This window comes from Hemibagrus wyckioides, linkage group LG01, assembly GCF_019097595.1.
Source record: "Hemibagrus wyckioides isolate EC202008001 linkage group LG01, SWU_Hwy_1.0, whole genome shotgun sequence".
Classification (NCBI taxonomy): Eukaryota; Metazoa; Chordata; class Actinopteri; order Siluriformes; family Bagridae; genus Hemibagrus; species Hemibagrus wyckioides.
Window position 1 is genome coordinate 1,050,075 of NC_080710.1, and position 24,249 is coordinate 1,074,323.

Here is a 24,249-nt window from a genome sequence, read left to right on the forward strand (position 1 = left end):
TATTCTATTCTATTATTCTATTCTGAGCTATTGGTTTATCCTTGAGACTTTGTGTTGCTCTGCACTTGAGTCCATCACTGTCTCTGTAGGAGTATCACTGGGATGAGATCTCACCTTCAATCCCTGGAGATTAGGGTTCAACCCTGCATGTGGTGACATGCTCCCTGTTCCATTCTACCACACAGAAATCTGACCAAATACAGTGGATCATTACAAAACAGACAGATAACAATGCTGCTGCTTCTCTTGTAGTTTTATTTCTTTATTTTATTTCAGTCTGAAACCTCAAAAGACATTAAATATAGAAACTACATGAGGAACAGTTGTGTAAAGACTGTATGAAGAGTTTTTAATAGTCTTTTTAACATGAGCTGAGACACATCTTAAGGAGATATGAGCAGTATGCATGTAGCACAGCCATCTCTTTCAGTTCTACAGAGATCACTACTCCTGTGTTCACTGATCATAATGATTACAGACATAACAACTTTCCTTACACACTATATACAGTATAATTACAATCTGAAGTAAGGTGGAGCTGAGGGGATAAAGGAGGTGATTGTTGTGGATCTTCTATATCTGAATGATCTAGCTCCTTATGCTGTAAGAAAGAGAACAGGATGATGTCAAACACTGAGCATCATCACAGACATTACACACAAACAACACATGACAAAACAATGCTAAAAATATTTAATAGAATAAGTAAGTAAGTAACCAACAGTTATCCTCAGAATGACCTGGTCAAATGTGTCCATTTAACAATCTGATTTTTTTTTTAAATTAAAATAAATAAATAATATTAATAGTAAATGTATATAAAATAATATTAATAGGCCCTAATATGACCTTCAGTAACCAAAATATTTCCTTTTGATTACTGAAGGTAAGATTAGGGCCTAGGGGTTTCAGTGTGTGTGTGTGTGTTTGTGTGTGTGTGTGTGTGTGTGTGTGTGTAGAGACAGTAACTCACTCTAGTGTCTCCAGTGTACAGTGTGGATCCTTCAGTAGATCATTGAGCAGCTTCTCTCCTGATTCTCCTGTTTTATTACCGTACAGATCCAGTTCTCTCAGGTGTGATGAGGAGTTTGATCTCAGAGCTGAAGCCAAAGCAACACAACCTTCATCTGTAATACTGCAGTAAGACATCCTGCAGAGAATAAAACATCTCACAGTTACAGCATTAATCACTCAGATTCAGTAAACACACACAATCACTGTGTACAGTACACTTACTGTGTGTGTGTGTGTGTGTGTGTGTGTACCTCAGTATCTCCAGTGTACAGTTTGGATTCTTCAGTCCATCAGAGAGCAGCTTCACTCCTGAATCCTGCAGGTTATTGTTACTCAGATCCAGTTCTCTCAGTCTGGAGGAGTTTGAGCTGAGAACTGAGGACAGAGCTCTACAGCTTTCCTCTGTCAGATCACAATAACGCTGACTGGAATAGAAATGATGAAATATATCAGAACACTGATCTCAAACACACACACAGCCGTAACACACACACTCTTTACCATGTAACAGAAATGTGAGTGTGTTTCTCTCACACACAGAAATCAGAGGACAGGACGCCACATCAGGACATTTACAGGAGCAGAGACGTCTTTCTGAACTCCACAATCTCTCAATTTATACAATTTATTATAAGACCATTAGCTCATGTACATAACACACACATGTAAGAGCGAGCAGCCTACAAACACTACACTCTGATCTGTCTTCACCTTTATACAACCAACACACACACACACACACACACACACACACACACACTGTATTACTGTCATTTGGTTTGGTTAGTTTTACATTACGCTGGTTTTCCAGAACAGCAGACTGTTAGAATTCGGGCAAGGGCTTCCTCTGGTGGTCTAGTGCCAGGGTAAGCTCACATAAACCCCCTGTCTCTGCCTGAGTCTCAAGCCATGGAAGAATATATTAAGGAGGCGCTCGCAGCTGGCTACATCCGTCTCTCAACCTCGCTGACTGGATTTTTCTTTGTAGTGAAAAAAAAAGTGGCCTACATCCTAGTACTGACTTTAGAGGCCTGAAAGCTATCACCAAGTGATACCACTACCTGTTACCATTGATTCCTGCAGCCCAGGAGCAGCTGCATGAGGCCAGGATATTCACTAAACTTGACCTATGCAGTGCTTACAACTTAGTAAGAATTCGGGAGGCCGATGAGTGGAAAACCGGCTTTCACACTACAAGGGGGTATTATGAATATTTAGTTAAGCCTTATGGTCTCACTAACGCCCCCGCAGTCTTTCAGTCCTTCGTTAATTAAATTTTCAAGGACATTTTAATATAGTACTCATGATGACCACACGACTTATGTCCGGATGGTACTCTCCCATCTCAAGGAACCTCAACTTTACACCATGGAGGAAAAATGTGAGTTCCATAAAGAATCCATTACTTTCCTGGGGTATGGTATCTCAACAGGGCGTGGAAATGGGCCCCGGCAAAATAAAGGCGATCATGGACTGGCCCAAGCCCACCACAGTTAAGGAATTACAAAGGTTTTTGGGGTTTGCCAATTTCTACCGCCGGTTCATCAGCGGTTGCAGCAGCATGGCGAGCCCACTGACGTCCTTCCTGTGTGGTAAACCTAAGCGGTTAAATTGGTCCAATGACACCCCGGGAGGCCTTTATGTGGCTGAAGGAAAGTTTCCCTTCAGCTCCCCTCCTGAAACATCCTGACCCCAATCGCCCCTTCATCATAGAGGTGGATGCCTCGAGCTGTGGGATTTGAGCCGTCCTGTCACAGAGTTATGGGGCCCCGGGCAAGATTCATCCATGTGCTTTCTTCTCATGGAAACTGAGTCCAGCAGAGAGTAACTACCACATGGGCAATTGTAAACTGCTCTCTATCCAAGGAGCACTGGAGGAATGGTTTTTATGGACCATCGTAACTTGGAGTGTTTACGTAACGCTAAACGGCTGAACCCACACCAAGCTCAGTGGTCACGCTTCTTCACAAGGTTTCACGTCTTGGTCACCTACTGCCCAGGTTCAAAGAATAGCAAGGCAGATGCTCTCTCTCACCGTCATGATCCAGGGTGTACTAGGGAACCAACCACCCCTCTTCCCTTACACGTCTGCGAAAACCGAGAGATGTTCCTAGAGGGGGGGGCTCTGTAGCATCGGCCCTGGCATTAGACCAACAGAGGGAGCCCTCACCAGAATTCTAACAGCACCACCAAGAAACACTTCTGGGTTCGCTTACATAAAGGGAGTGTGTTCACAGCAGTACAAAGCAAAGTATTGTGCCATCGAGTCAGTACCAAGCCTTTGTTTATTCAAATTCAAATTCAAATTTTATTGGTCACATACAAAATCATACACAGTACGACATGTAGTGAAATGCTTTTTACGACTGTCATATAAAAAAGAAAGAGTAAAAAGAAAAATTTAAAGTGTGGACATGATGAAATAGGGGATATAGTTAAGAATATATAGCGAAAAGTAGGGAAAATTAAATGGTAGAAATCACAAACGAAAATAACTTGAAAGTCAAGTGTCAGATATGCATATGCAAATATAAGTCTATGTATGTGTGTATATACAAATATAAAACTGCTTTATAAACTAAATATAAAAAACAAATATAAAAACAAAAATTTAATACACTAATATAATACAGTACAATATAGTGTATATATATAGTCGATGTGAAAAATAGAACAATATAAATAAATATATATGTGTAGACTATAATATATAGAAGGTACAGTATATGCATATACGTAGATAAAAAAGTCAACTTTGAAATGGTGTAGCAAATGAATACAGTATGTACAGTGTGCATATGTAAGATAAATATATAAATATATTTGTAGATGTAAATATAAGGCAAGTATAAATGTCCAATTGAACAGGGAGTAAAGTGACAGTGCAGTGTGCACACAAAGATGTACAGAAAAGATGTACAGTGAGAGTGTTATTGTGTGTACAGAGTAGTGCAGAGTACAAAGTAGTGCAATTATTGCATGTGCAACAATCAGCTGAGGCAGAACGTCATGTCGTGTGGGGGGTAAGACCAGAGAGTCCAGATCCTAGGTGTTCTGGTTGAGGGCCCGAATGGCCTGCAGGAAGAAGCTCCTCCTCATTCTCTCTGTGTTTGCCTTCAAGGAACGGAAACATTTCCCTGACCTCAACAGAGAGAAGAGTCCATTGTTGGGATGGCTGAGGTCCTTCATAATCTTCCTGGCTTTGGTCAAGCACCGCTTGCTGTATATGGTGTCCAGGTCAGGAAGCTCGGTGCGGATGGTACGCTCGGATGATCCCACCACCCTCTGGAGAGCTTGCCTGTCCTGTTTGGTGCTGTTCCCAAACCAGGCAGTGATACTTCCCATCAGGATGCTCTCAATGGTGCAGGTGTAGAATGTCTTTAGCACCTTTGAGGGCAGTTTAAAGTCCTTCAGGCGTCTGAGATGATAAAGACACTGCTGGACCTTCTTCACCAGGGTGTTAACGTGACAGGACCATGTCAGGTCCTGTGTGATGTAAACACCTAGGAACTGGAAACTGTCCACTCTCTCCACTGGGGTCCCATTGATGGTGAGGGGCTGGTAATTCCTATCCTGCTTTGTGCTAAAGTCCACTATCAGCTTCTTAGTCTTGCTGACGTTCAGGAGGAGATTGTTGACCTGGCACCATGTCTCCAGGTTTTTAATCTCCTCTAGGTAGGCTGTCTCATTGTTATTGGAGATCAGGCCCACCACCACAGTATCGTCCACAAACTTCACAATGTTGGTGGAGCTGGAAGTGGCCACACAGTCAAAGGTGTACAGAGAGTACAGCAGGGGGCTCAGAACACAACCCTGGGGGGCTCCAGTGCTGAGGGTGAGTGTGGGTGAGTACTGCCTGAGGTCTGTCTCACAGGAAGTTGGAGATCCACCGACACAGGGATGGGCTAAGGCCCAGGATCTCCAACTTAGTGGTGAGTATGGAGGGAATTATGGTGTTAAATGCTGAACTTTAGTCAACAAACAGCATTTTGACATAATTCCCCCTTCTGCTGTCCAGATGGCTCAGGGCTGCGTGATGGAGGTGTGCGATGGCGTCCTCAGTAGATCGGTTAGGATGGTACGCGAACTGTAGCAGGTCCAGGGTGTCAGGTAGGGAAGAAGTGATGAAGTCTCTGATGAGTCTTTCGAAGCACTTCATCACCACTGAGGTCAGGGCCACTGGACGGTAGTTGTTCAGGCAGGCGGGCTGGGGTTTCTTGGGGATAGGAACAATGGTGGACCGTTTGAAGCATGTCAGGATTGTAGACTGTTCCAGGGAGAGGTTTAAGATCTCAGTGAACACAGGAGCAAGCTGGTCAGCACAGGCCTTCAGGACCCGACCCGTGATGCCATCTGGTCCTGCTGCCTTCCTGGTATTCACTCTCCTGAATGCCTTCCTCACGTCGTGCTCCGAGATGATGAGCGCGCTGTCCTCTACAGCATGCTCCTCGTGTGTGCTGCCTATAGCGCTGTTAGCTCTGCTAACGCCGTTAGCGCTGTGAGCTGCAGCCTCGAAGCAAGCATAAAAGGTGTTTAGCTCGTCTGCCAGAGAAGCGTCCGCATTCACCGATCTGGAAGATGGTGTTTTGTAGTCCGTCATAGTCCTTAGACCCTGCCCCAGACTCCTAGAGCCACTTTGGTGAAATTGTGACTCTAGTTTCTGTCCATAGCGCCGCTTCGCCTCCTTCACCACTCTGCACACGCTGTAGGATGCAGCTTTATACTCGTCCATGTTTCCTCTGGTGAGCCCCATGTTGTACGCAGTGGAGCGGGATCTCAGAGCGTCACAGACGGATTTATCCACCCACGGCTTCTGATTGGGAAACGTTCTGATGATAGTCTTGTGAACTGTATCATCCGCTAGTTTCCCGATGAATCACACTACCGCTTCCGTAAACATGTTGACGTCATCAGAGCTGCGCCGGAACATATCCCAGTGTGCATCCTCCAGAGCGTCCTGTAGAGCGGCCACCGATTGGTCCGTCCAGCGTAAGACCTCCCTCTGAGCCGGAACTTCCTGCTTGAGCCTTTGTTTATATTTTGGCATGAGGAAGATGGCGCTGTAGTTGGATTTCCCAAACAGTGGGTGAGATTGTGCCTTGTAGCCGTCTCTGACTGTAGTGTAGCAGTGGTCCAGTGTCCTTTCACCCCTGGTGGGGCAGCTGATGTGCTGGTAAAAGTTCGGTGCTGTGCGTTTGAGGTTGGCTCTGTTAAAGTCCCCCGCCACAATAAGCACAGTGTCCCGGTGTAGTGTCTGGTGTTGTATGAGTGCCTCATGCAGCTCGCATAAAGCAGTGTCTGTGTCCACCTGAGGCGGAATATAAACGGCGCTGACTATGACTGATGTAAACTCCCAAGGAAGATAAAAAGGACGGCATTTGGTGCTCAATAGTTCCAGGTTGGGTGTGCAGAAGCGTGTGAGAGGAACAATGCTTGCGCTGTTGCCCCAGCTGCTGTTCACCATTAAACACACGACACCTCCTCTTGACTTCCCCGAGTCCAGTGTCCTGTCCATGGGGTGAACCAAGAAGAACTCGGGCGGCTGGATGGCATGGTCTGGTACCGCTGGGTTCAGCCATGTCTCGGTGAAGCAGAGGAGATTGCAGTCCCGAATGTCTCTCTGGAACTTTACCCTGGCCCTGAGGTCATCGAGCTTGTTCTCCAGTGACTGGACGTTGGCGAGCAGGATGCTAGGCAGAGGTGTGTGGTGTGCACGGGCTCTCAGCCTGTTCCTGATGCCGGCTCGTTTCCCCCGGGGCCGCTGCTTCGGGTTGCGTCCTTTGTGGTCCCTCAGGATCTCACTCGGCCAGCTTGGATCCGGGGTCAAAAACGTTGAATTGTGAGTACATTGTACACCAATAGAAATAAGAGTATCTCTATTGTAACGAATGTACTCCATGATGAAGAATTAGCCGGCATGTCTGTACTGAAACTTGAATTAAAAGACAAAAACAAAGAAAAAGTGGTAGGAGCAGTCGTGACGGCAGCCGACCTCACCGGCGCCATCTTTTCGTGTTTGTACCTCTGCCTGTTTTCCCGTGTACTCTTCTTGGATAACCCTTTGGATATTTGCCTGCCCCCTACACACAATTTGTCCCTCTACTCACACTTGCCTGTTAATACAAGGTCTGAGAAATGATCATGATACAGATGTCAATGAACATTATTCTAAATCAAAAACCACAAATGGGAACATGGGGCTGGAAAATAGCAGGATTTGAGAACAATTAGCTTTTCCTGCTAAGGTTTAGATTATTCTTAAGATAGCAACACATCAAAAAAGTTGATAAAACACTTTATCATGTAGATGTTGAAATGACGTGTGTGTGTGTGTGTGTGTGTGTGTGTGTGTTTACAGGGCACAGGTATTTATGCATGGACACTATACAAGAAAAAGGACTATATAAAGACAGGGTCTGTAGCGTGTAAACTATTTCCTACATAAAGTGCTTAAAAATGAAAATATAAACATCACAGCAGAAGAAAATATGAAGTTCTACAGGAGGACAGTCGGACTTGGTCACTCATACAGAATAACTAATGTGTGCTGGACACTCCTGTGTCCTGGGAATCAGTTTTAAACAAATGACCAGCAAGGATCTAGGCAAATTGACTAACAGAAACTTGCTGCTCTACAGATTCAGAGGAACAAAATTCAAATTCAGTGAATATTTCAGTATTCAGTAACTAATGCTTTGGTGTGTGATGGACAGTTACAGTATTTGTGCAGTAATTTTATTCTGCTTTACATAAAAAAAACTATGAAAAAGAAATGTTACTTGGTGACCGGTCAAATATCAACAATAAAAGTTGAGCTATTGGGTTATTGTGTTGCTGTAGAACATCAGTAATGTTAATATAGACTGCTGCTCAAGAGTTACTCATTATGTTAACTTATTTAGCTAACTAACGTCTAACTAGCCATACACCACATCATTAAGATAACAGATTTATTCACATACACAGTAAAATCCTTCAATGCTACGAGCTAACTTTCGATTCATATTAAAGAAAATGGTCATTATGATGACCACAGGACTGCAGTGTTAATGCTCTGCAGAACCAATTGAACTTGCTGCATTTAATCAAAACAAAAAGAAACGCAGGTTCAAAAATATTGCGTACTGTAGCTCGGTTTGCTGTGCTGTAACTGGACAAGTGTTTTTTAAAATCCAAGTAAGGAGAGATGTAGTGGAGTAGAAAGTACAATATGTTACTTCAAAATTTAGTGGCATGAAAGTAAAAAGTATCAAATGTTTATACTTTAGTAAAGTACAGATACTGGAAAAAGATACTTAAGTACAGTAACCCATTACATTTACTTCATTACTGACCACCACTGCTTTACAGAAATCTAGAAACATTGAAAATGATAAAGTTTAAAGTTAACTTAATATTTTTCCATAACATTTATCCCTAATGAGAAGCCTGAGGAGACATTGGCACTGAAAAACACCCTGTGTTGATCTGAGAAAGAAACCTTGAGAGGAACCAGGCTCAAATGGGAACCTCATCCTCATTTGGGTGACACTGAACAGTAAATAATGTATATATAAATAATGTCCTTTCTACAACTATCATGTGCGGGTGGCCTCCACAGGGCATGATCAGACCCAAAATGCAGGGATAGCAACCAGGCGGGACAAAATACTTTATTTCTTTAAAAAACAAACAGAAATGTACACGGAAACACTAGGGGAAAACTTCATCACGAAATAAAATCCAGAGAACAGAAGAAGCGCACACAATAACGACGAGGATTCAGCAAAAACACATGTCCACAAAATCCATATAAATAGGGAAGGTAATTAATGAAACATGGGGGACAGGTGTGCAAAGGCGAGAATGGGCTAAGGATTGGGCGGGGCAAACACGCAAGAACACAAAACAAACAAAGACACATGGCACAGGTATAAACAAACTGTCAAACCGCCCTCTAGTGTTCAGGCAGGAAACTGTCCAGCAGTCCATGACAACAACAGTAAAGGTCATGTATAAAGACACAATAAATTCTGTTTGTAATTCTCAAATATGAAGTAATCTGACATCAGTGTGTGTGTGTGTACCTCAGTATCTCCAGTGTACAGTGTGGATTCTTCAGTCCATCAGAGAGCAGCTTCACTCCTGAATCCTGCAGGTCATTGTTATTCAGGTTCAGTTCTCTCAGTCTGGCGGAGTTTGAGCTGAGAACTGAGGACAGAGCTCTACAGCTTTCCTCTCTCAGCTTACAGAAACGCAGACTGGAAGAGAAATGATGAACTATTTGAATATCTGAGTGATAAATGAGGTGTTTCCATCAATCAGGTAATAAACTGTCTCACTGAACACAAGCTTCTGATGTCAGAATAAAAATATCAAATAAAGAGACAGTATTTGTAGTTGGACAGATCCACGTGTCTCAGCTCATCTGAGACGATGTATTTAACAAGAGGAAAGGAAAAGGGATGGACAGAAGAGGAGACAAGATCTAACATGATACAGGTAGATGAGTGTAGAGGGAAAGTAAGATCAGGTGTTGGATATCATTTTTCTGTAATGAAAGTCATGTATAAAGACACAATCAATTCTGTTTTTAATTTTCGATATAAAGTGTGTGTGTGTATGTGTGTGTGTGTGTGTGTGTGTGTGTGTGTGTACCTCAGTATCTCCAGTGTACAGTTTGGATTCTTCAGTCCATCAGAGAGCAGCTTCACTCCTGAATCCTGCAGTTTATTTATACTCAGATCCAGTTCTCTCAGTCTGGAGGAGTTTGAGCTGAGAACTGAGGACAGAGCTCTACAGCTTTCCTCTGTCAGATCACAATAACACAGACTGGAATAGAAATGATGAAATATATCAGAACACTGATCTCAAACACACACACAGCCGTAACACACTCACTCTTTACCATGTAACAGAAATGTGAGTGTGTTTCTCTCACACACAGAAATCAGAGGACAGGACGCCACATCAGGACATTTACAGGAGCAGAGACGTCTTTCTGAACTCCACAATCTCTCAATTTATACAATTTATTATAAGACCATTAGCTCATGTACATAACACACACATGTAAGAGCGAGCAGCCTACAAACACTACACTCTGATCTGTCTTCACCTTTATACAACCAACACACACACACACACACACACACACACACACACACACACACACACACACACTGTATTACTGTCATTTGGTTTGGTTAGTTAGTGTGATTGCGTAAGTTGCTCATGTTGTGCTTAAGTGTGCTATTAATTTTCATGCTGATAAGTATAGTAGTTTATTTTATATTATTTTTGAAATGAGTTTTTTACGGACTTCACTTCCTGGTTTCCGTACGGACATTTAAGGAGAGTGCACACACTAGTTTGGTTTTTCTCGGAGGTCATTGGTAGATGCCGTGGATGTAAAGCATTACTCCACTGATCTCAGTAGTGTTGTAAGCTGCATTTTAGCTTATTTGTTAGCGCGTCCGCCTCCCATGCTGGAGATCTGGGTTCAAGACCCGCTTGGAGTTGTATTTATATATTATTTGAGAATTTCTTGCAATAGTTTAAGCAACATATCACTTAAACAATAATAGCTAGAAACATGCTTCCAATGCTAAAATGCTGCTTAGGTGTGCTATTACTTTTCATGCTTATACGTATAATAGTTTATTTTATATGGATTTTTAAATGTATTTTTCAGATCGCTACTGTGTGTGTGTGGGTGTGTGTGTGTGTGGGTGTGTGTGTGTGTGTGTGTGTGTGTGTGTGACATCAGGCTACTGGCTTCAGGCTACTGGCTAATGGCTACTCCATTCCAACTTAAACCTAGGCTTTCTCCATTCCAATTTAAGTTCACAATCTAAGATTATAGAGGTGTATAATAATGATTTTCCATAGGCTCAGAATAAGTCAAGATTAACAATTTTATTTTGCCAGGCAGGTTCCACTTAAATCAGTCTATTCAATTAGAAAAATACCAAACACAGAAACAATTAAAAGGATCAGCGTAGTATTAAAAGACAAGTTACAGAGTTATACCTGGCAGTAGAGACACACAACAATAGTGTGGGAAGTTCTGAATGCAGATGCTTCCCTGAGTCTTTTGCCAATGTACCCTATATACCCAAGAGAGATAAAGGGTCATAAAATCTATGAGTCCACCGAAGGCCTGGTTTTTGTCAGTCATAAGAACACATCTGGCTTTTAGTTTTGGGACCCAGAGTTCACACCAAATGGGTTGTAAAAGACATAGTTCGGATTGTTGACTTGTGACCTGAGAGGGGGGTTAAATAAGGTCATAAGGACATACGTATCACCAACAGGAGTACAGACGATGTGTAAACTTTAGTATACTCTAATACTCTGACCTTTAGAGTAACATTAAACATCAATAACATCATACAGTAAGTATATCATCATAACTTTTCAGTATTCATTGATATTAGAACCTGAAGGGTAAAAGAATGTAAATTCTTGGTGAGATCCAGAAGATAGTTCCACCACTGCCTCCTTGAAGAGGGGGATGTACACAGGAATGTGAATTGTTTTATGACACATTTCCCAAAACCCCCCAAAGTCCTCAAAGTTCCTGTTTTTGCTTGAAGATATAACTTCATCACACTCAATATTAATACTTTTGCCTGAAACATTACAGTGCAATTCTTTAAACTAGACATACAACAAGAGTGTACAGGATGACAAGACAAGACAGTGCAGACAAACATGTAGACCGACTCTGTGCAAAATAACAGTGTAGACAGTGAGTGCAAATATTAAAGTGACACATGTAAATAGGATCAATATAAAGTGTAAAGTGTAATGTAGAGTGACGTATGCATGCAAACAGGACAATTTATTTTGTGTGTGTGTGTGTGTGTGTATCCAGCTCAGTTCAGTTCTCTGTTGAGATACCTGAGTGCCTGAGGGAAGAAACTGTTCAACAGTCTGGTTGTGTGGGTCCGAATGCTTCAGTACCTCTTTCCGGATGGCAGAAGGGTGAAGAGTGTGTGTGAGGGGTGTGTGGGGTGTGTAAGAGTGTGTGTGAGGGGTGTGTGGGGTGTGTAAGAGTGTGTGTGAGGGGTGTGTGGGGTGTGTAAGAGTGTGTGTGGGGTGTGTAAGAGTGTGTGTGAGGGGTGTGTGGGGTGTGTAAGAGTGTGTGTGAGGGGTGTGTGGGGTGTGTAAGAGTGTGTGTGAGGGGTGTGTGGGGTGTGTAAGAGTGTGTGTGAGGGGTGTGTGGGGTGTGTAAGAGTGTGTGTGGGGTGTGTAAGAGTGTGTGTAAGGGTGTGTGGGGTGTGCAAGAGTGTGTGTGAGGGGTGTGTGGGGTGTGTAAGAGTGTGTGTGAGGGGTGTGTGGGATCAGCCACAATGCTGTTAGCTTTGCGGATGCAGCGTGTGGAGTAAATGTCTGTAATAGAGGGAAGAGAGACTCTGACGATCTTCTCAGCTGTCCTCACTGTCCGCTGAAGGGTCCTGTGATCTGAGACGGTGCAGTTCCCAAACCAGGCAGTGATGCAGCTGTTCAGGATGCTTTCGATGGTCCCTCTGCAGAAGGTGGAAGATGAGCCTTCCTCAGCCTTCACAGAAAGTAGAGATGCTGCTGGGCTTTTCTGGTGATGGAGCTGATGTTGAGTCACCAGGTGAGGTCCTCCACCAGGTGAACACCAAGGAATTTGGTGCTCTTGATGATCTCCACGATGGACCCATTGATGTTCAGTGGAGAATGGTTGCTCTATGCTCTCCTGAAGTCAACAACCATCTCTTCAGTCTTGTCGACGTTCAGAGACAGGTTGTTGGCTCTACACCAGGCTGTTAGCTGTTGCACCTCCTCTCTGTATGCTGACTGATGAGATCCACCACGGTCGTGTCATCGGCGAACTTGATGATGTGGTTGGAGCTGTGCATTGCTGCACAGTCATGAGTTAGCAGAGTGAACAGCAGTGGACTGAGCACGCAGACCTGAGGAGCTCCAGTGCTCAGTGTGGTGGTGCTGGAGATACTGCTCCCGATCCGGACTGACTGAGGTCTCCCAGTCAGGAAATCTGGGATCCAATTGCAGAGGGAGGTGTTGATGCCCAGCAGACTCAGCTTCTCGATCAGGTGCTGAGGAATGATCGTATTGAATGCTGAACTGAAGTCAATGAACAGCATTCGTAGGTAAGTGTCTTTATTGTCCAGGTGTGTGAGGGCCAGATGGAGGGTTGTGCTGATGGCATCGTCGAGCGATTTGGACGATATGCAAACTGCATGGGGTCAAGTGAAGGTGGCAGCAGGTTCTTAATGTGCCTCATGACGAGCCTCTCGAAGCACTTCCTGGTGATGGGCGTGAGTGCAACGGGACAGTAGTCATTGAGACAGGACACTGGAGACTTCTTTGGCACAGGGATGACGGTGGTAGACTTTAGGCATGTTGCTCAGGGAGATGTTGAAGATGTCTGTGAAGACATCTGCTAGCTGTTCTGCACATTCCCTGAGCACTCTGCCAGAAATGTTGTCTGGTCCAGCAGCTTTCCGTGGGTTGACTCTTCGTAGAGTTTTCCTCACATCAGCCGTGGTGAGACAGAGCACCTGGTCCTCTGGAGAAAGGATGGTCTTCCTCGCTGTCAGGTCATTTCGTGCCTCAAACTGAGCATAAATGCTGTTCAGCTCATCTGGAAGGGGCAGGTGGAGCAGGCTAGTAGTTGGTGATGGACTGGATGCCTTGCCACATGTGCGAGTGTCGCCGCTGCTCTGGAAGTGGCTGTGAATTCTCTGGGAGTGTGCACGCTTTGCCTCTCTAATGGCTCGAGACAGTTTGGCCCGTGCTGTTCTTAGGGCATCCTTGTCTCCAGCTCTGAAGGCAGAGTCTCTGGATTTTAGCACCACACACACCTTTGCAGTCATCCACGGCTTCTGGTTTGATCGTGTGGTGATGGACTTGGAGACGGTCACGTCATCGATGCACTTTCCGATGTAGCCGGTCACTGATGACGTATATTCCTCCAAGTCTGTGGTGTTGCTGTTGGTCCCTGAACATGTCCCAGTCAGTGCACTCGAAACAGTCCTGAAGAGCAGAGATGGCTCCTGCTGGTCTTGTTTTAACCTCTTTCAGAACCAGTTTAGAGCATCTGACAAGTGGTCTGTATGCTGGAATCAGCATAACAGAGATGTGGTCTGAGTAGCCGAGGTGTGGGCGGGGCTCTGCATGATACGCACCGGGAATATTTGTGTAAACAAGATCTCGTAGCAATGTTCACATGTTGATGGAATTTAGGGAGCACTGTTCTGAGATTTGCATGATTGATGCTCATACATATCATAGTTTATTTTATATGCATTTTATATTTTTTAATTAATAATACACAGACTTTAGACTTTTGCTGTGTGTGTGACTTGGTCAGCTAGAGTGGAGGAAAATGTTTTTTCTTAAAGACTCGTCATCTTTAAAATGTTGCTACTCTTACTGTCTTACTGTACACCCACATAAAATACGTTACATTTTTTAGCTTTTTGTCTGTACACATCTTGACAAATACAAGTTGTAGTTTTTACCAAAATAAGTGTTGTAGGTAGGGAGATCCGCCGCCCACACATTCTCATTTGTAGTCATGCGTTAAAAGCTTCTTCAGTTTATAGTCCCTAACCCTAATCTGTAGGTGTAGCTCAATGGGGCAGCCGGTGTTTTTTTTAAGCAGAAAGTCATGGGTTCATGGGCGCCTGACGAAATGAACTGGCTTTAGCTTGTATGTATTAAAAATGCCTTGCATTTAAGCAACAATGGCTGCAAAGCAGAACATAATGTCATTGTTATGTATATTATATTAGCTTACCAGGAAGACTATAGGGTAGCTCACTCAAATCCTGATTAAAACACAAATGTAATTGTGGAATTAGCTTGACTTCTGTCTTGCTCTTTTAACTATTTATTGAATTTCAAATGAATTCATGTATTATTTTAACATTATTTTTGATACATTATATTTATGCGCAATTTGATTTTATCACATATATATTGCAGTGACTTGAATACATGATACACTGAAAATATGAATAGTATGTATTTTAGTAACATATATCATCAATTTGGATGCAAGCATCATTAAAAAACAACAGTACTAGATGATTCATGCATATAAGATGTATGCTATTTAATGACCTAAGCTTTATAAATAACTACATATTTACTAGTACTCTTAACAAGCAATTATTTGTATTAAATATTATCTAAAACTTCATATTTTAATGTCATCAGAAAAAAAATTACGTTTTTTTTTTTTTAAACTAATGACTATGCCAGTGTGTTATTTCATTGTATTGAGTTGAAATGATGAATTTCCAAAAGTTCTTGAATGCATCTATCCGAAAGCTCTTGAATGTATCTTTCCCAAACTTCTTGAATGTGATAAAATGTATTCAACACCGGAGTTTGCCATTATTGGTATCTGGGACCATCACTGAAGCATGTGAGGAAACCTGAACAGGTAAACTATGTGTATTTTTAAACGAAGTTGGTTTTTAAACAGTAGTTTTGTAATGTTATGTGTTCAAAATGCTTAAACATATAATGACAACACATCAAGGCATCTGTTGGTTATATTTAAGGTTAATTTTAGATTTGTATATCCGTGAATGAGGTTTCCGCAAATGGTAACGTTTTTGTTTGGCAAACTTTACACGATTAACTCCATTATATTTGTCCATAAGTATACATGATTATGGTCGGTCATGACATTATTTCTATTAATGTGTTCACTACGTTTTTTTGTAGTTAGCCTGCTTGCTGTCCATATAGCTAGTTAGGATCAGCAAGCATGACTACGGTTACATCATAGCTGCTGTTCACAGGGCAGACAAACATAAGTTAACGCGATTAGTTAACATGACTTATGTTAAGCAAAGATATTTTTAGTTTGTCAAGCTATATCTTAATATATTCTAACTACAGGTAGAGTCACAAGATTATAGGGCTTTATTTGCTATGCAAACTCGTAGCAGTAAGTATAAACAAAGCAGTAGTTGTGTGTGTGTGTGTGTGTGTGTGTGTGTGTGTGTGTCATGAGCTAGAGTGAGGGAAGAGGTTTTTTTTTTTTAAGGATGCATCGTCTTTAAACTGTTCCTACAGCTTGAATTCTTATTCTGCAGCCACATAAACTACCTTAAACTTTTTAACCTGTGACTTTAGCTTTTAAATATTATTTGACAATGTATTGCAATAGTTTAAGTAGCATATTGCTTTGCTTTTCACAATCACATGCATTTTCTCCTGGAAATGCAAAATTCTATTTATTATTATTATTCCGGTTCCTGGACTCGCTACTAGTCCTAAACGGTAATAGCTGGTTCCAACGCTAAAATGTTGCTCTTGTTGTGCTTAAGTGTGCTATTACTTTTCATGCTGATACGTATTGTAGTTTATTTTATATTAATTTTTAAATGCATTTTTCACGGACTTTACTTCCTGGTTTCCGTGCAGGCTAGCTGTGACGTCAGCTAGAGTAAGTGAAGAGGTTTGTTTTTTTAAGGTGGTATCGTCTTTAAACTGTTGCTACAGCTTGAATTCTAACTGTACAGCTACATACTACCTTAAACTTTACCTATGCTTCACTTCCTGGGCTTCGTACGGACATTTAAGCATAGCGCACACGCTAGTTCGTTTAGACTTCATATTTTAACTGTAACTTTATTTTGTATTTATTATTTGAGAATGTTTTGCAATCGTTTAAGCATGTATAGCTTTTATATATGTAACGGAGGCTAGTGGTAGGTGCAGGCAAAGCGGTGTTGGTAAATACTACTACACATACTACGTTAAACATTAGCTATGGGTTTCCTGTGTGATTTTTACATTACACTGGTTTTCCAGAACAGCAGACTGTTTGTACCTGAGCGATTGGTCAGGAGTTTATCATTCTGTGGTTTGATGAACATTTCTTTTTGGGCTTGTTTTACTGCTGTAGGTCATTATTTAAGAAAATATCATTATTTTAATTCAACACAAAGTTATGAGTCTAATTTCATACAGACAATAAAGCAGTTGTTGTGCATCGTTCTCATCCAGACGCCTCTGATTTCTGGGTGTTTGGAGTGAACCTGAGTTCAGGTGATGTGTTAATGTGTTGCTTTAATATTGCTTTAATGTTACTGTAAAAAGTGAAAGAATTATCTATACATTTACCAGAAGTTTATATAAAAATGATTAGAGTAACAATAAACAAGCATTAATCCAAACAGTGCAGTTCAGTGTTACATTAAAATAATAAACCATAAAATAAAACATTTAAAACTCACACAGCTTTTCTGGAGGCTTTGACCACTGGCAGCAGATTCAGAAGACATTCCTCTGATGGATCATATTTCCTCAAATCAAACTCATCCAGTTCCTCTTCTGAGGTCAGTAACACAAACACCAGAGCTGACCACTGAGCAGGAGAGAGACTGAGTCCACTGAGACAACTGTCACGACTGAAAAGGCTCCTGAGATGACTGTCAATGTCGACTCTCTTCAGGTAAGTCTGTACTTCCTGCACTAGAGAATGATCATTCAGTTCATTCAGACAGTGGAACAGATTGATGGATTTCTCTGGAGATGGATTCTCCCTGATCTTCTCCTTGATGTACTTCACTGTTTCCTGTTTGCTGTGAGAGCTACTTCCTGTCTGTGGCATTAAGCCTCGTAAGAGACTCTGATTGGACTCCAGTGAGAGACCCAGAAGGAAGCGGAGGAACAGGTCCATGTGTCCATTCTCACTCTGTAAGGCTTTGTCCACTGCACTCCTGAGGAGATCAGACATGGTTGGATTTCTGAAAAGATTAAAAGATCCACTGTTTTTCTCCACTAGCACATTTCTTTTTTTAAAGATAAAGCAGAGAAACACATATAAAGCAGCCAGAAACTCCTGAACACTCAGATGTACAAAGCTGAAGACCTTCCCCAGGTGAAGCCCAAACTCCTCTCTGAAGATCTGGGTACACACTCCTGAGTACACTGACACTTCTCTGACATGAATGCCACACTCTCTCAGGTCTTCCTCATAGAAGATCAGGTTTCCTTTCTCCAGCTGCTGGAAAGCCAGTTTTCCCAGTGCCAGGATACTCTTTCTGGTCTGCTGAGGATCAGGGTCACATTTCTGATGGTACTTTTGGTCCTTGTGTTTGATCTGAAAGATCAGGAAGTGTGTGAACATTTGAGTCAGAGTCTTGGGGATCTCTCCACTCTCTGCTTCACCCAACATTCTCTCTAGAACAGTGGCTGAGATCCAGCAGAAGACTGGGATGTGGCACATGATGTAGAGGCTTCTTGAAGACTTCATGTGTGTGATGATTTTATTGGCCAGGCTCTGATCACTGATCCTCTTCCTGAAGTACTCCTCTTTCTGAGGATCATTAAACCCTCGTACCTCTGTTACCTGGTCTACACACTCAGGAGGGATCTGATTGGCTGCTCCTGGTCGAGAGGTTATCCAGAGGAGAGCAGAGGGAAGCAGATTCCTCTTGATGAGGTTCATCAGCAGAACATCCACTGAGGCTGACTCTGTCACATCACACAATCTCTCATTCTTCTGGAAATTTAGAGGAAGTCGACACTCATCCAGACCATCAAAGATGAACAGGACTTTGTAGGCATCACAGTTTATTAATTCTAGATTTCTCACTTCTGGGAAAAAGTGATGAAGAAGATCCATCAGACTGAGATTTTTCTGCTTCATCAGATTCAGCTCTCTAAAGGGAAGTGGAAACATGAAGGTGATGTCCTGATTTGCTTTTCCTTCAGTCCAGTCCAGAATGAACTTCTGCACAGAGACTGTTTTTCCAATTCCAGCTACTCCTTTAGTCAGCACAGTTCTGATGGACTTGTCCTTAAAGAGATCATTACATTTGATGGGTGTCTCCTGTGTTGCTGGTCTCCTGGACACTGTCTCAATCTGTCTCACCTCATGTTCTTTATTGACGTCTCCACTCCAACCCTCTGTGATGTAGAGCTCTGTGTAGATCTCATTCAGAAGTGCTGATCTTCCATGCTGTGAGATTCCTTCATTAATTCTTTTAAACTTCTCTCTCAGGTTGGATTTCAGCTTTGACTGATACACAGAGCCCACAGACCCTAATAAACAAAGTATAAACCCCAATTCCAATGAAGTTGGGATGTTGTGTAAAACGTAAATAAAAAACAGAATACAATGATCTGCAAATCCTTCTTGACCCATATTGAATTAAAAACACAAAGACAATTGAATTGAAAACACAAAGACAATATGTAATGTTCAAACTGGTAAACTTGATTGTCTCTTGCAAATATTCACTCATTTTGATTTTTATGCCTGCAACACGGTCCAAAAGAGCTGGGACAGGGGCAACAAAAGACTGCGAAAGTTGGGGAATGCTCCAAAAACACCTATTTGGAACATTCCACAGGTGAACAAGTTAATTGGAAAAAGGTGAGTGTCATGATTGGGTATAAAAAGAGGATCCCCAAAAGGCTCAGTCATTCACAAGCAAGGATGGGGTGCAAATAGTCCAACAGTTTAGGAACAACGTTCTTCAACATACAATTGCAAAGAATTTAGGTATTCCATCATCTTCAGTCCATAATATCATCAGAAGATTCAGAGAATCCGGAGAAATCTCTGTACGTAAGCAAAGCAAGGCCAAAAACCAACACTGAACGGTCCTGATCTTCGATCCCTCAGGCGACACTGCATTAAAAATAGACATCATTCTGTAAAGAATATTACCACGTGGGCTCAGGAACACTTTGGAAAACCGTTGTTAGATAACACAGTTTGTCACAACATCTACAAGTGCAAGTTAAAACTGTACATTGCAAAGCACAAGCTTTGGCTTCTCTGGGCCTGAGCTCATCTGAGATGGACTGATGCAAAGTGGAAAAGTGTTTTGTGGTCTGACGAGTCCACATTTCAAAATATTTATGGAGATCATGGACGTCACGTCCTCCAGGGTAAAGAGGAAAAGGAACATCCAGATTGCTATCAGTGCAAAGTTCAAAAGCCAGCATCTGTGATGGTATTGGGGTGTCCTAGTGGGTAACTTACACATCTGTGAAGGCACCATTGATGCTAAAAGGTACAAACAAGTTTTGGAGCAAAATATGCTGTCTTTTTCAGGGATGTCCCTGCTTGTTTCAGCATGTTACAACAGCATGGCTTCATAGTAAAAGAGTATCTGTACTAGACTGGCCTGCCTGCAGTCCAGACCTGTCTCCTTTTGAAAATGTGTGGCGCATTGTGAAGCACATAATATGACAATGCAGACCCTGGACTGTTGAGCAACTGAAATCATACCTCAAGCAAGAATGGGAAAGAATTCCATCTACTTCCATATACTATGGTGAAAATACCCATGTCCCAGCTCTTTTGGAACGTGTTGCAGGCATCAAATTCAAAAATTAGTGAATATTTGCAAGAGACAAACAAGTTTATCAGTTTGAACATTGCATATCTTGTCTTTGTGGTGTTTTCAATTGAATATGGGTCAACAACAATGTGCAGGTCATTGTATTCTGTTTTTATTTACGTTTTACACAGTGTCCCAACTTCATTGGAATTGGGGTTTGTAATAACATCACTGAACACAATATAAATTAAATATTGATTTACATTCCTGAACAATGTATTAAATTTTAAAAGTAAAAACATACATGTATATAATATCCACATTATAACCTTAAACTAATGTCAGATTATTAATATCTTTGACTGAAGCTGATAAAGTAAAGCCATGACTCTTACTGTTCTGCAGTGTGTTAGCAAGATCTGTGTGGTTCATGTTCTTCAGGACCTGCAGTGTGATCTTCATCACTCCCTCTCTGACACTGTGTAGATCCTCGTCATCCTCCACCTCCCTCTCAGTGCATGCTGGGTAATCTGGACTCAGGAGCTTCCTAAATCTCTTCATCTCATTCTTTATCAGAGTAATGACTTTGTGTTCCAGCTCCTGGTCAGAAACACAGGAACAGATCCAAATGTTATAATCTTACAGTGAGAGGGACTTTTATTTTATTAAAAAGAAGAAAAGTCTCTTTCTCTTATTACAGTTACAACTGAAATTCTGTCTCATTACCCATAATGCTGCTGCACATCAATAACACTGTAGACACACATGTAATAATGTGGTAGAAAAGATACCTGAATTTAAATGTTGAGATAAACATCTATATACATTTACACTCCTTCATAATTCATGTTTTTTTTTTTTTTTTTGATAATTTAAAAAAGTTAAGAATGTTATTGCTCATTTCACCTTCTATTAAGGAGGGTAACACACACACACACACACCTTGAATATGGAGTCCATCTGATTTCTGCTGATGTTTGATTTCTTCTCTTGTGGTCTGTGAACAAATAAAACTCATCCTGTAATATGGTCTATGTGTATTTTCATAGCTGCACAACACACTAATAAACACAGAGACAGATATTTAACACTATCCTCTTAACACCATACACTGATTTCAGGATTTCATCACTCACACTAACATATTTAGAATGTGATAGAATATGAATAAAATAGTTAATTATGAGGAGAGTGAGTTTGATCAGGTGGAACACCTCACTACACTGACCTCAGATCGGTAGAAGTGTCTCTGTCTCTGAAGTTAAGTGGATTTCTTATTGACCGGTCACTCTTCATGGACACACAGCTGAGTTCTGGTGAGTCTGAACTCTTGTCCTCCATCATTCTACATCACAGATATTATTAGAGACAGAAATTACTCACTGGTATCATATGGACTGTAAACAGATGGTTTTGTATCAAGTTGGAATTACACATAAGCTTTTAAGGAGCAAATTAAATAATATAAATACAAAAAAATAAAATGCAAAAACACAATTTTTAAGTAACTATATTATATCTGGAAATGCTTAAAAGGCTCAGACATTTAAAAATCAGTTTCAGATGTGCAATACATATAATACACTATATTGCCAAAAGTATTCGCTCACCCATCCAAATAATCAGAATCAGGTGTTCCAATCACTTCCATGGACACAGGTGTATAAAATCAAGCACCTAGGCATGCAGACTGTTTTTACAAACATTTGTGAAAGAATGGGTCGCTCTCAGGAGCTCAGTGAATTCCAGCGTGGAACTGTGATAGGATGCCACCTGTGCAACAAATCCAGTCGTGAAATTTCCTCGCTCCTAAATATTCCACAGTCAACTGTCAGCTGTATTATAAGAACGTGGAAGTGTTTGGGAACGACAGCAACTCAGCCACGAAGTGGTAGGCCACGTAAACTGACGGAGCGGGGTCAGCGGATGCTGAGGCGCATAGTGCGAAGAGGTCGCCAACTTTCTGCAGAGTCAATCGCTACAGACCTCCAAACTTCATGTGGCCTTCAGATTAGCTCAAGAACAGTGTGCAGAGAGCTTCATGGAATGGGTTTCCATGGCCGAGCAGCTGCATCCAAGCCATACATCACCAAGTGCAATGCAAAGCGTCAGATGCAGTGGTGTAAAGCACGCCGCCACTGGACTCTAGAGCAGTGGAGACGCGTTCTCTGGAGTGACGAATCGCGCTTCTCCATCTGGCAATCTGATGGACGAGTCTGGGTTTGGCGGTTGCTAGGAGAACGGTACTTGTCTGACTGCATTGTGCCAAGTGTAAAGTTTGGTGGAGGGGGGATTATGGTGTGGGGTTGTTTTTCAGGAGCTGGGCTTGGCCCCTTAGTTCCAGTGAAAGGAACTCTGAATGCTTCAGCATACCAAGACATTTTGGACAATTCCATGCTCCCAACTTTGTGGGAACAGTTTGGAGCTGGCCCCTTCCTCTTCCAACATGACTGTGCACCAGTGACCAAAGCAAGGTCCATAAAGACATGGATGACAGAGTCTGGTGTGGAGGAACTTGACTGGCCTGCACAGAGTCCTGACCTCAACCCGATAGAACACCTTTGGGATGAATTAGAGCGGAGACTGAGAGCCAGGCCTTCTCGTCCAACATCAGTGTGTGACCTCACAAATGCGCTTCTGGAAGAATGGTCAAAAATTCCCATAAACTCCTAAACATTGTGGACAGCCTTCCCAGAAGAGTTGAAGCTGTTATAGCTGCAAAGGGTGGACCGACGTCATATTGAACCCTATGGATTAGGAATGGGATGTCACTTAAGTTCATATGCGAGTCAAGGCAGGTGAGCGAATACTTTTGGCAATATAGTGTATGTGCAAACAAAATATACTTCTACTTTGTACAATCACATTCATAGGGTGTGATTTTTGCAGCTACTGTGTCCAGCTGATCCTCACCCCACAGCTCTGAGACACCTGTAGAAGGTAGATACTGCCAGAGGACAATGGTGCTGAGGACATAGTCAACCTAGTGGTGCTGAAGCAGTTTATCACCCATCTACTGTACCATAGGGGACAGCAGAATAGGTCCAGTGGCACTGTCCAGCACTGCTAGAAGATTCAATTCAGCCAGTGGAGGACCGTTGGCTTAACCCTACCCCTGGACCACAGAAACAGAGATTCCCCCAAATCCAGTGCACCAGAAATGAGGTTTCCTTGACCCTCTCGTCTCCCTTGTCTCTTATATCCTCATGTGTCCTGCAGCACTGTAGCCTGGTGTGGGGGGGCACTGCACCGGCTGAGGAGGACTTGCCTGGGCTTTCAGCATCAGCAATTAGTTCCAGTCCAATAATCAGACAAACGCCATCCAAGACATCTGATACCTACTGTAACAGCACTGAGATAAAAGAAACTAAATATTTGACCATAAATGTCAATTACTCCTTATTTATTAGTTTCTTGTTTATAGAGTAACTGCACTCTTGCTCATGTGAAATTAGTTTAAAAAAATGTATGTAATTAGCTCTTGAGAAAGACATCAGCTAAATGCTATAAATTTTAATGAAATCAAGCTAAATATCTGTCTGAAATCTCAAAGCAAATGTGTGCATTCTGTTATTGTTAGTGAGAAAAGAAATAAAACTCCTCACTACACTGACCTAGAAGTAGAAATGTCTCTGTCTCTGAAGTTAATCAAGAAACCAACTGATGCGTCACTCTTCATGGACACAGCTGGGTTCTGGTGAGTCTGATCTCTTTCCCTCCATCATTCTACAACACAGATATTATTAGAGACAGAAATTAAGTGAATTGTCCATGATAATATCATACAGACTGTAAACAGATGATTGTATATGGAGTTTGAATGAACACAGAATCTCTTAAACAATCTTAGTCTAATAAGCAGCAAGTAACATAAGACTGACTTTATAATAATAAAACAAACAAAGAAAACAATGAGAAAAAGAAAGTTAAACACTAT

The 24,249-nt window shown here is 41.9% G+C and overlaps 1 pseudogene; it reads right to left on the bottom strand.

The window, feature by feature from the left end:
- Positions 1-281: 281 nt before the first annotated feature.
- On the bottom strand, positions 282-24,037 carry LOC131355327 (NACHT, LRR and PYD domains-containing protein 12-like; annotated as a pseudogene).
- Between the last annotated feature and the right edge of the window lie 212 nt (positions 24,038-24,249).